Here is a 5,391-nt window from a genome sequence, read left to right as displayed (position 1 = left end):
TTCTGAGATATAATTATTAATCTTAAAAATTTACTTAACTAATTTTTTACCATTTATGGTCAGAATTTCAAAAAATATAAAATGTTATTGGTAGTTTTTGTATATTTATTATTTGTATCCAATGTTATTTATTATGCTTAATTAAATTCAGAGCTATAATTATTAACCTTAAAAGCATACTTACCTCTTTTTCAACCCATAGGGGCTGAATTTTGCTAAATATGAAAATTGTGGTTGGTAGTTTTCATATTGTTATTAATAGCATCCAAAATAATTTATTACTCTTAGTTTAATTTAGAGCTATAATTATTAATCTTAAAAACATACTTAGCCCTTCACAATTAGGGGTATAATTTTACAAAATATAAAAATTGTGGTTATTTGTATTCTTTTATTTATTATTGGTACCCAGTATCATTTATTATGCTTAATTAAGGCTAAGATCCATAGTTTTGCAGCCACCAGGGAAATTATTTCTCCCGTGAATATCATTGTTGGTAAACAAACGTAAAGCCATAGTTTTGTAAAGAAAGCTTTGAATTTTTAAAATACAATAAAAAAATGTTCTCAAAAAATATTTTTTTATTAATTTTTAATTAAGAAAATTTTAAAACTAAATATTGGGTATTTATAAAAACTGTACAAGGCTTTTGCTTTGAACACAATGTAATTTAAGTATCCTGAACCATTCTATGTCGCTTAAATGATTGTATACCGTACATAATTTAAGTTATTTAAGTTTTAAACTTGTTATTTAACGGACGCGTGTAGCTCGTGAAATGGACTAATTATGTGTGAGTTCAGCAATACGCTGCTAGACGGCAGGCACGATCAGTTTAGAGTTTGCCCTCTAGATGTCCCAACTATCGCAGAGGATTTCTGTACTGAATAAATTTCTTTGAAAAGATAGTCTACAAAACTGTTGTCGGTGACAGAAAGTCGTATTTTGAAGATAGAAATAAGCTAATCGACGAAAACTCTTCCATTTCCTTGAACTATATTGAACACTGAAACATTTATTTCCTAATATTTCACAGATTTGATTTTACGGTACTCTGTAGAATTAGTGTTAACATTTTATTCTCTATCATGGCAAAATTTATTGTGTTTGTATTAATAGTCATATTGCGTGAATCAAACGTGACCTATTATATAGGTAATATACTTTCAAAATATATTGTACGTAAGAAAACTAGGTAAACTATGTGGTTAGGAATCTGAAAGCTGTACTAGCAAAACTGTGCCATACCAATGTAGAAGTTGTACGCTTACAAGCGTGCAGTGTTTGCTAACACATTTTAATTATTTGGTTACAAAACCGCATGAATGTATTTTCTTTATTTTACTTTTTACAGCAACACGCATCCTCTTTTGCCCCATGGTCCACTCTGTGAGTATCAGGTCATGCAATATTTTGAATATTATTGTAATTTTGGCAATTTAAAATTTGTAATTTATGTGTAGTAAAATGATTTTTAATTTTTATAATTTAATTTTTTATAGTTTGTTGATTTTATAATGGTACCTATATACTTTCCTTTATTTCCTATAATAAACTCATCTTTTACTACTGGAATCTTTCCATAATATCTTCAAACTGCAAGAACTATTTCTCTGCATAAGAAAGGTAATAAATCCAATATATAAAATTTATCGCAATAATATTTGAACAATGTGTTAAAATTATATTTATGAAAATTATAAAATACTATCAAATTTACAACAGCTAGAAGCACTGAAACAGCTTTTGCTGATTTTTTTTTATAAAATATACCGATACAAGGCAATTGATAATGAATCAATAGGAATTTTTTGTAAAGCATCTAACACATTTGACACAATTAATCAAAATATAATGTTGAATAAAAAAAATAATTTTTCTGGGAATAATTTAAAAACACACAAATTATTACAGTTTTATCTTAATGACATGAAGCATATAGTACCCATTCTGCTCAGCCTGAATTATTAGGTCCGCATTGTCAATTCTGATATCCAAAAAACAAATATCGGGGTTGCCCAAGGAAGCATTGTCCTTTCCTATTATTGAATACGTGAATGACGCGTAAGAATCAGTAAAAATAAGTATCTCATTAGCTTTACGGATGACTCCAACATAATTCTTTTAAAAAAACCTAATATTCTCAAAAGTACGAAAGTTTGTTTCAGAGAAACATTTTAGATACTATTTAGAAGATTTTCGATAAATTGTATCAGATTTGGTAGTGAATTTAGTAAGGTAGTTAAGAAATTTTCTGTTATTTAGCCATTGTTTTTTTTCAATCCCTTACAGTATTGGTTGGTCGTATAAAGTATTATTTCAGACGAAAGTTGTAGATACTATTTATTAAGTTTGCAGAAAATAAGAATGAATGTAGTTTATATGGCAAGAATGTTATAATTTTTGTTTGTATTTCAATTCTAATCGTTTGAACTCCCTGCAACAATGTTTAGACTTATCAAAAATTGCTTTATAAAATTATTTAGTTGACATCTAAAGTTTACAAACAATTTGAACTGATTTGCTGGCGTGCCTGCTAAGGAAGTTAAGAAATTGTTTTGTCTTTTAACCTCGTTTTATTATTCCTTGCAGTTATTTTGACAAAAGTTTTTTGTATGAATTTAACGAGGTATAATAACTCTTCATACGGATGAGGGGGTTATAGCAATTGTCCTATTAAAAAAAATAAACCTTCCCCATTTCTCCTCCATTGGTCAGATATTTGCCATTAACAAACTCGACTGAGATTTCTCAATTTTTTTTTTTTTTTTTTTTTTTTTTGCTTTAGTTTGGAAATGTTTTGTGCAAAATTACGTAGTTATCATGTTCATAAAAATTTGTGTGTGTGTGTGTGTGTGTGTATATGTATGTACTGTTTTGAGATGATGATTTTCGGGACACTGAACCATGTAACGAAAAACTTTGTAGAAATTTTTCGGAAGTAGCACAGTGGCAACTGTTACAATAACAAAGTCTTTCTCCCGAAATCTACCTAACTATAAAAAAAATTGATTACTTTTATTTCAATGATTTAAAGGCTAGCAAATTCATGCCAATAAAATTGTATACGAACAGCATTTTTTTATAATCACTTTATTAGTTGCGGCATTAATTTTTAGAGTTATAAACAAATCTAACTTACACAAAAAATAAATCAACAGTTAGGATTTAAATGAATAAACTACCTCATTCACTACACAGAACTATTTAAATCGTTAAGATTCTTCCTGTTCCTTGTAATTTTATCTTTATATTCATTTTATATATTAAAACAACATGAAATAAATACTGCCTTGGCAAGTGTTTCTGCAGTGGATTTTAACTTTATAATAGCCTTTCGTGTTTCATAAAATCAATTTTAAACTCTATTAAATTTAAAGTAATTCTTCTAGATAAATTGAAGATTGTAAGGCTGTGTCCGTATTTGCCTGAAGTATATAACACTATACCTACTTGTCCCTCGAAGTTACATCACAAGGGCTGCATAACTGAAAGTGAAGTATATTCAAGTACGCAAGTAAACAAATCTGTGTACTTCTCATGTACTTCCAGTTGAAAACACTTCACCATTTTGAAAAACAATTTGTAGGTTATATTTTATTTTAAAAATTTAAGTTTAAAAAACATAAACCATTTTTACTATAAATTTAATGAAAACATTAATTTATACACGTTTACAAAGAAGTTTAAACAAATACATGCACATACACAGCCTACCGTTCGTAACTACAAAACGTAGTTAAAATAATAAAATTAAATTGCCGTAAATTCGCGGGACAGCAATTAAGTATTATAAATGACTATTTCCGGCTAAAAAAAAATTTCTCAATAAAAATTGTGTGCAAAAATAAATTTTAAATATCCTTTTTGGCTAGAGAGTACCGTATGAAGAGGCTAAACATTGAACCTGTCCAGATTCGTCAAGGGCAAGTGAAGTAGGTACGCAAGGTTGCAAGCTCATAACTACATACTTGAATTCGGATCGGCCTAAGTAAACATGTTAGTAGTAGTAGTAGTAGTAGTAGTAGTATTATAGTTCGGTTCCTCCGAGCCCAGGCTACAGGCTGAGGATTGAGGATGGGGTCAATGTCTTATTGCTCTGATGTCATGGCGGTGATATTTGGTGTCAAAATTCCTCAAAAATGATCCGAAATTTCTAAAAAAAAAAAAAAAATCAATTTTTGAGGGAAAAATTCCCGTTCTGAGAGAAAATTTCCCGTTTTAGTTCTCAAAACTGTCAACGGCTATAAAATTCCTATAAGCCGCTTAAATTCCTTAGCGTCACGCCGTTCTAAGCCACCGAAGTCATGACCTCACAATTAGAATGACATCACCGCCATTTTTAATTATGTCGTAACTGTTGCAATTATCGTATAAATAAAAATTAAACTAACATGGCAGTAGCGCATTCTAGCAGACATAAACAATATGACGACTGTGATGTCATAATACAAGATGGTGGGCGTGACATACTAGCTGGCTATATATATATATATATATATACATATACATATATACACAGTAAAAGTCAGTTATAACGTAAATTTAGAACTGTGCCAAAAATTTATGTTATAGCGAATTTTCGTTATAGCCAAAATTTAAAAAAAAATCTTATTTTTGTAGCATTTTTAAAATATATTATTTTCTCGCTTGTTTTTACTATGGAAATTCACAAAAAAAGTAAAGGAAATATACATAAAACTTACCAAAATAAAATTTTTAAGCTATATCAGCACTTTCCGACTGCGAAATATGAGACCACGTGGCCTGATAAGGCCGTCACGCACATCGTGGCTAAGCGCACAGCTGTTTGTTTACATGGAGACGGGCGGGCGGGGTCACTCAAGGTCATGCCGGCCGCTTCCTGTCGCTTTGACCGCAGCTGGTTTGCTGGAAACGTGTGCTAAGCTGATATCGGGTGCATATTTGCGGAGTTTTGAATACTTACTAACAATATGTAAACTCAAAGATGTAGTGAAATTTATTTTAAAATTTGTGACAATATTACTCACGTTGACACCTATGAAAAATGTCGAACACAAAAAAAAAATTTAAAAATCTTTTACTACGTTGGACAACCATACAAATTATATAAAATATTTTTTCCGACAATTGGTCAGTAACACAAAAATAATCAGTCGTACAGACACTTGGAAAATAACACAAAATTAAAAATCACCTTTTAAAAAATGAATCAATTTTCGTTTGCCTTGATTTTACTAGACTTTCGGACAAAATAAACGACTGGACCTCTTGGAAGTTCATCAAATCTTTCGTCGAAGCATTTGTATGCTGATAAAAATGACTGATTGTGTCAAGTGCCTCCATCATAGACGTTTTCGACGGAACAGATACGTCACTTGGTTCGTCGTCATTATTGTCATCATCTT

This window comes from Bacillus rossius, chromosome 2 (assembly GCF_032445375.1).
Source record: "Bacillus rossius redtenbacheri isolate Brsri chromosome 2, Brsri_v3, whole genome shotgun sequence".
NCBI classification, from domain to species: Eukaryota; Metazoa; Arthropoda; class Insecta; order Phasmatodea; family Bacillidae; genus Bacillus; species Bacillus rossius.
The sequence above is the reverse complement of the archived record's forward strand: the minus strand, read 5'-3'. Positions refer to the sequence as shown.